Below are 13055 nucleotides of genomic sequence, written 5' to 3' on the forward strand. Positions count from 1 at the left end.
TATATATATATGTATATGGTATTGTATATAAAATGTCTGTAAGATATATATATATAATATAATAGCTATATATATTATAGATTATATATATATATATATATATATATATATATATATATATATATATAATATATATATATATATATATATATATATAATATAATATAGACACATGTATACGTGCTTATATCTAGTTGTGTATATGTATTCAAGCACGCACGTATGCATACCCACATATAAAATATATCTATGTCTGTATCAATATCATATATATATATATATATATATATATATGTGTGTGTGTGTGTGTGTGTGTATGTACAAGCATATATAATACCCACACACACACACACACACACCCACACACACAATATAATATATATATATATATATATTAGAGAGAGAGAGAGAGAGAGAGAGATCTATGTATATACATGTATATACAGGACATCTGTATACGTGTTGTTTATATATTTATATATCTATGTACGCGCACATGTGCGTACACACAGACAAACACAGACGCACACACACACATAGTTCACACATAAGTACGTATTTACACATATGTATAATGTTTGTTTTTTTTTCTCACTACGTAATATGTCCCTCCCAATAATATTCTCTATCCCCAAGTCACACAGCGAGACAAACATTAACAAAGCCAAGCCACCACACGCACACATACACACACACACGCACACACAATCAGGCACACACCACACACACATACAAACAGGCACACATACACGCCTACATATATACAGGTACACATTTATTATTTATTTATTCCATGTGCTCCAAGTTGCCCAGGGACTCAAACAGACTCCAAGTCTACCGTTCCACCGTGTTCAGTTATTCCCAAATTCCCAAATGTCGCTTCTCGATTCAGTCTTTTTCTTACGCTCAGACGTAACGCTCATATTTATTTCATTCTCATCACCGAGTTTCTCTCTCTCTCCCTCTTTCCCTCTCTCCCTCTCTTTCTTCATGTATGTATATCTCCATATATATATATATACATACATATATACATACATACATATATATATATATATATATATATATATATATATATATACATGCATATACATATAAACACATATGTATATATATAGATATACAAATATATGCAGTATATGTACATATATATGTGTGTGTGTATATATTGTGCACATATGTATATATACATATGTATGTATATATATATATTATATATATATATATATATATATATGTATATATATAGATATATATATATATATATAATATATTGTACACTATCTCGTGTACTCATATGTTCATGCACCACGCACGCAAACACACACACATATATTAATATATTTATATACATTACATATCTATGTATATAAGTGCATATACATAAATACAGACACTTACACACACACATAATCGTATATGTGGGTTTCGTGGTACTATGGGACACCCTCACACAGTGTCTGTGTGTGTGTCTGCGTTTTGTGTTTATCTAGAATTTGTGTGTGCGGCGTTTATGTGTATATGTGTGTGCGTGTCTGTTTGTGCGTGTGTGTAAAATGTGTCTCCTTGGTGTGTAAATGAATGCTGAATGGATATAATTTGTGACACGCCTCATAGAAATATGTAGACATGAACAGTGAGCATATACACACATAGATTCATGCTTTATATGCATACAGAGTTATACACGGGTATTTAAGTACACTACACGCACGCATACGGGCGCGCACGCGCGTGCACACACATATACACAAATAGATATATTTACTCTAACACTCACAGACACACATGCACATGTACGTATTCCGTGTGCGTGTGTGTGTTTGTAATTTGTCTACATGCGTATGTTTGTGTGTATTTGAATCGAGGTGTGTATGAATGTACATATATATATATATATATATATATATATATATATACACATATACACACACGTATACAAACATATACACTTACATATACACATATACTTAAATGTATATTTATATATATGTGTGTGTATGCGTGTGCATTAGAGAGCGATATATTATTGCATTAGGTCTATATATCTTCCTCTAATTATCAAATATATTTAATAATTATCATTGAGCCTGAAAATGGAGGAGTCTAATTTCGAATCTCACGTTTCCTAAACGGAGTTCTTACGATTTCAAAGGAAGTTGCATATTTACCAATTTTTCTAAATATACATTTACATATAACTACGTAAATACATACCCGAATTTTCCACACACATGTTCGCCATATCTCAAAAACGGCTCTTCTTCACTGGATCTCTGGCACAAACACAAGATTTGTGTTTCTTCCTATAGGAATGTATATATGCATATATATATATATTATATATATATATATATAATTATATATATATATATATATATATAATATATAATATATATATATATATATATATATATATATATATATATATATATATATATATATATATATATATATATATATATATATAATATATATATATATATATATGTAGTTCAAATTTTCAGAAAAATAGACGAGTACAGATGAAGGAACAACAAGCAGGTGCATTAATTTAACGCTCGGGAAGAATGGAAAAGTTTTTGATGTTCCTACGCTCCTCGACCGAAAGGATTAAGAGGAAAAAATATGACGTGAGGAAAATGCTTAGGGATAAAACATATATACATATATATATATATATATATGTGTGTGTGTGTGTGGTGTGTGCGTGCGCGTGCGTGTGTGTGTGTGAGTGTGTGCGTGTGTGTGTGTGCGTGTGTGTGTGTATGTAAATGTAATATGTGACACGTTTGTGTTTGTGTATGTATGTATATATATATATATATATACATCTGCATTCATATACTGTAGAAATGTTCATGACATTCTTACCGTTTTGGAATCTCTAAGCGATTCCGTAATTCGCTCTAGATCTCGGCAACGGTGTTAAAATGGTGACCTTTGAGCTGCATTTTTCTCTTGGAGAAGAGACGGAAGTCCGCAGACGCTGAATCTGGAGAATAGGCCAGGTGCTGAAGCGATACCATGTTTCTTGTTTGTTTTTTTTTTTTTGGTGAGAAACTCACGAGTGAGAAGAACTCAGCAACAGGGAGCATTATCGCCGTGAAGAATCCAATTCCTCGCGCATCACAGATCCGGTCACTTTCACGAAATCTCCTCCCTCAAACGGTTCAAAACGTCGCAGAACTCTTGATTGACTGTCCGGCCCTAGAAGACAAATTTTCGATGCACAATACCGCGGGTGCCGAAAAAACAACGAGCATCTTCTTTATTGAGCTGCGGCCTTTGAAGCACCCGTGCCACTCGAAACATTGCGTACGACTCATTGTCTCGTCGCTGTAATCTTGCCGAAGCATGATCCTTATCTCTGTAGCAGACTTCCCAAGTTTAGCGCAAAATTTCACGTTGGTTCTTTGTTCCTGACTACAACATATACGTGATCACAAAAAATGAAATTTCACAATTTACGAAGTAAACACAACGATATCACTCGGCACACTGCCTCATGAAGGTCACTGCTAGCTCTCATGACGCAGGCAACCGCGTGCTGCAAGCTGTAAGCGTACTACAGAACTAGTTCTAGAACTTTTTGATATTACTTCGTACGTATATGTGTATGTATGTATGTATGTATGTATGTATGTATGTATGTATGTATGTATGTATGTATGTATGTATGTATGTATGATTTTTCTTTGACTTTAAGTTCTCGAAGATTCAAGCCGGTCGCTAACAAAGCGGCAAGACATTCTTAGTTAAGAAAGTTTCCCGTGTTTGTAAATATGCGGTTGAGTTGGTGTGTTGTCGATGCGTACAGCCAAGTACATGCATCTGTTCACATAAGAATCTCAGATAGAGAATTTTTGGAGCGTTTTACAAATTTTCACTGTGCCAGTAATAGACTGAATTTGGAGAAAGTGCAACTGTTTCTTTTGCTCTTTTTCCGTGAAACAGAGTATTTCTAGGTTTTCGTGAAAATTTGTTGATTCATAACATAATGTACCTATGATAATAGGTACAATTGAGAATTCATAATCAGGATAGAATGGCTATAAATTCCGCATTAATTCGCCATAAATATTCCCTTATTTATGGACTTTTGATTGTACAATCTCATCCATTTAGCAGCTAATCCCTACAACTGTGTATGACTTTTGTTCTCTGTCCCGCAGAACAATATCAGGTCTATTATGATTTCAACGAAATATTTTTATTAGAGTGTTCTACCAGTATTCCTTGTTTTTAAAGGTGTGATTACCTGCACGTTTTAACATGCCTTTGATGTATATGTCTGGGTAGTTCTTCCTACAGAGAGCTTTGTAAATAGTGTTTGTAAGTATATAATACCTCAGGAGCAGGTATTATCTCATAGTATCTATGTATGTTTGTCATTATTCAGTTTTATTTCAAAATTTCCTGTCAATAGAGAAAGAGTCGGTCTCTAGCCTAGACCCAAGGGCCCTTCGTTGGAATTTCAACATCAACAGGGTTTGTATGTATGTATACGTGCAGATTTCTATGTTTTGTTTTATGTATGTTTTCTCATGCATATACCTGCATATCTAGACATGATTATCTATACTTAAATGATAAACTTCTGGAAAGTTTTACAGATTTTTACAGTTCCAGTGATGGCTTGGATCTGTAGGCTTCGAATCAGCTTCCTCTTTTCTGGTTTTGAGAAGCCTAATTTCTCAAGATTGGTATTTAAGCAGTGTGTTACATATCCCAGCGTCCCAATAATTACAGGTACAAACCTGAACTTGTAATCTAGATAGAATAGCTGTAGATTCCTCAATAGTTCGGCATGTATGTATGTATGTGTGTGTGTGTTGGTATGTATGTATGTATGTATGTATGTATGTATGTATGTATGTATGTATGTATGTATATACGGGGGTTGTGCGTTTGAGGCATACCGGTGTGCTGAGGAGCGTGGCTTACTGGTTAGAATGCTGCAGTCATAATCATAGGATTTGGGTTTCGATTTCTGGACGAGGAGATGCGTTGTTTTTGAAGAAAAGACCTCATTTCACGTTGCTCCGGTTCACCCGAGTGACAAAGATTAGTAATCCTGCGAGAGACCGGCGTCCTGTTCGGGTGAGAACATTTATGAGCTATAGAACTTGAGGAATCAGCCTTATCAACTTATGGCTTAGTAAAAACTTTTGATCCTAGTTTTCCTCATGTTTGTAAGTATCTATTGATGAGGCTCTGCCTTTCTTTTTGCACACACACCCAAATGCACATGCAGACACAAACATATACACACGCACACATACACAAGCACGCAAACACACACATTAACACAGATGTATATATATATATATATATATATATATATATATATATAATATATATCCCTACATTAGTAGAAGACACAAAAGAGCCGCCAGACGCATTTCTTCAAGCCCTACACGCATAAAAACCTCATCTGCCCCATGTTACCCAAATATCTTCAATGACTGTAGTGATCCCAGTTATACTTCCTCTCCTCTTAAAAGTGGCGGACATAACATGAAGAAACGACATAACACCTATTTCTTTATTACCCTCAAGGGGATAAACACAGAGAGGACAAACAAGGACAGACAAACGGATTAAGTCGATTATATCGACCCCAGTGCGTAACTGCTATTTAATTTATCGACCCCGAAAGGATGAAAGGGAAAGTCAACCTCTTCGGAATTTAACCCAGAACGTAACGGCAGACGAAATACGGCTACGCATTTCGCCCGGCGTGTTAACGTTTCTGCCAGCTCGCCACCTTGAACGACATAACACCGATGTAAACAGAAGGTAAAGGGACGCAAAATCTACTACAATATTTTCGACCCGCACCAATTTCTAGCTATGTAGAGTAGGTGTACAGTCGAAGGAAGAGCTCGCGGTATTTGAAATTATTTAGTTATTGAGAAATAAATGTTAGGTTGTTTCACATGAAATGTCCTATTTAAAAGGTAGCAATAAAATGTTTCAGAAGTGTTAGAGAACTGATTTATTTCATCAAAGTGTGATTTATATTCATTTATGACGCTTATCCAACGTTTCTCTATGTCATATATTCATCTTTTGTTGTGATAAACTGTCCGAATGCTGCAATTACCTCTTACGTATTTAAGAATATTTTATTTCTTATGAAAAGTTCAAAATGCTTAAATAAGTGATGATCAGCAGGAGGGATATCAGGGCAATAGGGAGGATGTTACAAAATCTCATAATTCAGGCTTTGCAAATTTTGGACCGTAGCTTGAGGAGTGTGAGGACGTGCATTGTCATAGAGCAAAATTGGGCCATCTCTATTCACTAGTCTTGGTGGCTCCTTTTTCAAATTCTCACAAATACAAACAATTTCCTGGCAATACGATATTGCTGTTACCGTTTTTCCTTGTTGCAAAAATGAATAATGAATAATTCCACCATATAGTGACCATATACCACCATATAGTGACCATATACCACCATATAGTGACCATATACCACCATATAGTGACCATATACCACCATATAGTGACCACTAACTTTTTAGGGCACAATGGTGCGTTTCGGTAGTGTTTAGGTTACTCTCGTGCATCTAATCATTGTCCTGTTCTCCTGTTGTTGCCAAAGGGTATCCATTTCTCATCACAAGTAATGATTTGATGAAAAAATGGTATTTTTCCAGTCGAGAAAGTTAATTTTTTAGCTCAAAAAGCAAAAAGCAAGGCCATGTAGGGGGACATGGAGTTATGTACAGGGAGGGTGTTCATGCAAAGAGTTCAGGCCATTTCTGGTCAAGAGAGACTTTGAACCGAGCGGTCGTCGGCATCTTCACTATCTCGTCCGGCAGCTTATTCCACGGATCCGCAACCCGGGCGGAGAAAGCCCCTCTCCTTCGATTGAGATGAAATCGTCGCAGATAGAGCTTTTCGAAGTGACCCTGCAGCCGATACTCTGGAGTTGGAGTGAAGAACAGCTCCTTCGAGAGGTTACACTTTCCAATTATGATGTTGTGAGCAAGAATGAGATCACAACGGCGTCGTCGGAGTACACTTCAAGGCGTCTGGTTTTTTTTTTTAATCTCATTGAGTTGATGTGGAACAAACCTATCTGTTTTCTTGACTTTTCCAAAGTTTTACAGGTGTCCAAAAACAGTTGTGCGAGATGTTTGGAGTTCTGATGATAGTTTTCGAACCTTTGTTCTCGGATTTTGTTCAACCAAAGCATTTATCCATCATGACGTATAACTGATTTTGGCCTACTCCTTGGTTTATTTTCAAGGCTATCATTTGAATGAGAGCTTTAGAACCATCTCTGAACAGTTCTGGTGTGATCAAAACGGTTATCAAAGCCCGCTTGGTATTCCGTAGAGCTCCTGCAGTAGAGTCACCCAGTTTGTACTCATAAGAGAAAATCACACAACATAGTTTGGTTGTTATCATTTTCATAAGGTCTGTGGGTACGAATTTTGTATACCAATATTGTTGGGAAAGAAAAAGAGTCAAGATTAAAATGCAAGGTATACATAACTGTGTTTTTAAATGACTGAAATAAAAAGTAATCAAAAATGCGACTTTTCATGTGAAACAACCTAATACCAGCATTGCATTGAATAATTCTGGAGAGAGAACAGAGTGCAACTTTTATTTTACAGAAAAATTCAAGCTCCATATTTTAACAACGATAACAGTGAAATTGCACTCAAACTATACTCTACAGCTTTGAGAAAGGTCTTGGTTTCGCCAGTTAAAGAAAAAGGTGACAAGCTGGTAGATTCGTTAGTTCGCCAGATAAAATAATTAACTGTATTTGTTATCGCTGTACATTTTGAGTTCAAATTCCGTTGAGGTTGATGTTTGCATTATAGTACCAGTTCAACGCCGTAGTCGATGGAATTGAATTTCAGGCTTTGTGTATATATTAGGAAAATTTTATTATTATTATTTTTACTCCAAATTCCTTGGCCATCTCTCCGGCCAGTCAACTGTATTGTCGCGGTTTTCATTTTAGTATGGAGTAACACTGAAATATGCTGTGGATTGTAATACTTAGTTACTTCCCTCTATGTTCAGAAATCGTCGAAGTCAATCCTTCCACGGGCTGATAAAATATACTCCAGACAAATACCAGGATTGATTTAATCTATTGCCCCCACCACCACCACCACATACACACACATACACGAAAAATATATGTCCTCTTGTCTGAGTTAGAAATCTATATTCTGCCAATGAAACGATGCATTTGAACTTTTTATCATAACTAGGGCTTCTACAGACTGTGATTGCATGAATGCAATCGCTCTTGGTCCTGTGTATCCAGACTGGAATATGTTCGACAGCTGATAGCTGCGAAGTTTTCACTATTGAAATAATACAATTTTTTTTTATCAACCCATTGCAATACGGCGTCGCTGTTCCTTTGTAGGATTCTGATATTGGTATTATCGTAACTTTTGATCACATTTGAAAAACTTGGCTATCATCAACAGAACTAGTGAGTTGCTGGTTTAATACTTAACCTTAAAGAACAATAAAACATACTGACGCTGGTACCTTTTGAAGTTTTTAAAACATTACCTACATATTTCTGTAGAACTGTCACAGACATTCCACTTTCAGTGAATTTTAAATAATCTCATTGCTGTATCAACCACAAACACAGACGCATTCACACAACCATGAAAACGGGAAGAAAAACTCAAAAATTTAAATTACGTAAACGACAAATACAGAACATTAAAAATTGCTCCAGTATGGTCAGGAATAAAAATTGTTGAGGTGAAGCAAAAAATATATTCACATCTAATCACAGAACAGTTCAAATACGCGCATGCATACAAATATTTGTGTATACTATAAACCTGTACTTATATGTGTATGCATGTATCTATATATACATGCATGTAGATGTATGTATGCATGTATGCATGTGTATATGTATGTAGGCATGTATATATTTAAATATATATCTACATGATTGTATGTATGTATGAATGAATGTCTGTGTATGTATATATATAAATAATATGTGTGTGTGTGTGTACATCCTGTGTTGTATACTTTCTTTTCGTTCTTTATGAAATATTTTAAACCTTTGCCCAAACCTCTATTAGCTTATTTGTTATGTATGTATGTATATATATATATATATATATATATATATATATATAACGTAAATTATTGTGAATACATATATACACGTGCACACACACAAAAAATATATCTGTCATCTATAGATTATAACTCTCTCTCTCTCTCTCTCTGTATACACACACACACACATACACACGTTTATATTTATAGTTATACATAAAACATTTATACTTGTATTTAATTCCATACAATTAAGTACAATATCATATATTTTACTTTGAAAACACTAACTGTAACTTCGTAGTTTCGGTTACTTGCCTTCATCAGATTATGCCACCACACAATCATATATATATATATATATATGCACCTCACCCATATGCGTATATGTTTGACTGTGCGTATGTATGTATATTTGTGTTTATCAGTTTCTGAACATGTTAGTTATGCCACTCTCTCATAAGGTTTAATCTCAAAACCTTGAAGATTATTCAAAAGACCAAAGAACACTGAATAAATTGATAAACATTGAAAATAAAACTGTTTCCCAACGAATTCCTGTAACAAACGTATCTTCTATCTCTTTGCTCAATCAATTCACTTAAAGCTGGTTTCGAAACCGTAACTTTTACCACAAAAATTATCTCATCTACACCTTCACGCCATAATTGGCTTTCTTTTTGCCTACTTCAACTATAGACCGCATTGTTGCATTCTATGCCGCAATTCATTGATATTGTGCCATCTAGTAACTACTCTTCTAGAAAATGGTACCTTTTTTAACGTTCAAACGATCATTCATTGATTTCGAAGTTTGCTGAAATTGTTGTTGTTATAGTTGCAGTTGTTGCTTTTTTAGTAGTAGTGGTAATAGTAGTGGTAGTAATAGTAGTAGTAGCTGTTGTTGTTGTCGTTGTTGTTGTTGACTGATATTGTTCATATTCTTCATCTTTTTGATGTAATTATTTTTTCCTCCCCCATTTATATATCTGAGCAATTCTTGGCACGCACAGTTGAAAGGGATACGATCATGTATATATGTTTATATGTATATATGATTATATATATATATATATATATGTATATATATATGCATATATATATTTATATATATATATATATACATGTATGTACTTATATGTGTCTATATGTACATGTATATATAGAATATAGAAATGATTATACACGCACACGTACATATCCGTACGAATAACCACATGTAATATATAGTATATATATGTTAATATATATTATATAATAATATATATATCGATAGATAGATATAGGTAGGTAGGTAGGTAGGTTGGTAGGTAGGTAGGTAGGTAGATATATATATACACACATACAAATATTAAAAAATGTGTTTATATGTGTGTGAGAAAGAGGGAATGACTGAGTGTATACACATATGAACACATGCAATTATTCAGATATATTCATGTCCTTTCTTGGATGTATACAAATGTATCTAGAAATGTGTGTATATTTTCTATCAGCACTAAACATACATACACGCGGGCGCTCGCGCACACACACATGTATAGTCACATATATATGCATATATGTGTAGGTAAAATATATGACTACATTCACATATATCTCATGTGTCTCTGTGCATCTGTGTGCCTCTGCGCGCGCGCATATGTCATAAGAAATAGATTGAGCTCTATATGAAAAACCGAATATATTATCAAAATTAAGACATGATTCAATTAATTAGAGTGAATTATTACATTTTTTTTAATAAGTCCGAAGTTTCACCTACATTCTCCCATCAATGTGTGTGTGTGTATGTGTAATTCAGTCTATGTGTGAGTGTTTTTGTCAGTGTATGAATGCATGTGAGTGTTATATATGTATCTATCTGCCTTTATACCTCTATATCCCCTTATCTATGTACGTATATACATCTCTCTCTCTCTCTCTCTACATATATAAGTGTGTATGTGTGTGTGTGTTTATATCAAGATAGACGCCCACAAACGTATATACACACGAGTGTGCATATATCTGTACAGGTGTGAAGGGAAAAGCTCATGGTGGGATATGTATTCTTTCACTCGTTCATATTTTTCAGTTATATGACTGCGGCCATGCCAGTACAAGACCTTTAGTCGAACAAATCGAGTCGGGATTTACACACACACACACACTCACTTTTTTTCTCTCCTTCTTTCTGTGTTTTTTTCTCTCTGTGTATCTTTCGTTGAAGAGCGTAGGCTCGAAACGTTAAAGACTGTGTTTATTGATATTTCCTGAGCGCCATACTAATACAATTGTTTGTTTGTTTTCCACCTGCCTTCGTCTTTTGTCTATTTTCAAAAGCTTCCCGTTATATATATATATATATATATATATATATATATATATATATATATATATATATATATATATATATATATATATATATATATACACATATATATATATATATATATATATATATATATATATATATACGACGGCCGTCTTTCAATTTCCATCTACCAAATCCACTCACAAGCCTTTGGTCGGCCCGACACTATAGCAGAAGACCTCGTCCAAATGCCACGCAGTGGGACTGAACCGGAACCTGTGGTTGATAGTACATATATACATATACATAAATAAATACATACATATATATTATATATATATATATATATAATATATATATATATATATATATATATATATATTCACATACATATGCATATATAATATACATATATATATATATATATATATATAATATACATATATATATATATATATATATATATATATATATATATAGATGAGTGTATTTTTCCCTTGCTAACAATTAACACGGAAAAAATAGATAAATAGTTACCAGGGTAGCAAAAAATCACACAAAATAAACAGGTTGTAACTCCTTATTTTTAAAGGTAGAAACTTCGGGTTTACGTGGAATTTTTTGTATAATATATAAATAAATAAAGTTTAACGCAGGTATAATTCAATTACTTTTACTTCCGACACATCTTTCGAAGATTTCACTGATATTATTCCAAAGGAATAAATGGTGTAAAGCAATGTAATCTTCTCTTCAGGAAAGTGAAGAAATGAAACTCGTCAATAAGACATTTTAACAGAAAATGATGGATATGTATTGTGATTTACTGTACGCTATTAATATTGTTTAAAAAAAAACGTTATATGATATAACGTCAGAAGTAGCCTATAGAAAGAGGAGGGATATTTTTTTTAGTGAATGTTAAATATAAAAAGAAAATTAATGTTTAAATTATATATAATTATAGAGATTACTTATATGAACTAACGGTGTATTTTTGCCAATGTTTACATCGGTATGCACGCTCTATAACCGCGTTTACTAGTGGACTTTTAGAAAAAATGATGAGAAATAGTTCAGAATTGCAGAGAAGACAGAATTCCTTGCCTTTGTCATAAGGCATCGGGATTGAGAGAATCAACCATTCTAAATTAAATTGTTCATTGTGGTCTTTTAGTTCCAAATTAATTTACTGAGCCCAGTACTGTTACGTTTATTCCTATCCCCAATTTGTTGAGTAATGGATGGAAATAAACTCCATTTATATATATATATACTATATATATATATATATATAATATATATATTATATATATATATATAGATAGATAGATAGATAGATAGATAGATTGATAGATAGATAGATAGTTAGATAATCCAAATATGAACAAAGAGAAGACACAACAACGTAAGGACGTTGAATACGTACAGTGTTATTGGACGCTCAGGAAAGGAAAGAAAGAAGGAGGATTTCACGTTTCGAGCGGAACTCTTCGTCAGTAATATAGATAAAGTCCAAAGGGAAGACGGAGAAAGAAAATCGCCATGGATACACACGCGGTAACACACACACACACACACACACATATATATATATATGTATATATATATAGCATAAATTTTTATTAATACTATGACCTCATCTGCCACTACGAAGTTCCTGCAATAAATCTAAGGATAAC

At 33.7% G+C, this 13055-nt stretch overlaps 1 long non-coding RNA gene across 1 annotated transcript; it reads left to right on the plus strand.

Moving 5' to 3' along the window:
• The first annotated feature begins 1207 nt into the window (after window positions 1-1207).
• On the plus strand, window positions 1208-12843 carry LOC118761964. Its single transcript, XR_004997760.1, has 2 exons — window positions 1208-1237; window positions 12746-12843. It is a non-coding gene; the product is annotated as an uncharacterized LOC118761964 (long non-coding RNA).
• The last annotated feature ends 212 nt before the right edge of the window (window positions 12844-13055 follow it).

The sequence above is a fragment of the Octopus sinensis genome, linkage group LG2 (genome assembly GCF_006345805.1).
Source record: "Octopus sinensis linkage group LG2, ASM634580v1, whole genome shotgun sequence".
Taxonomy (NCBI): Eukaryota; Metazoa; Mollusca; class Cephalopoda; order Octopoda; family Octopodidae; genus Octopus; species Octopus sinensis.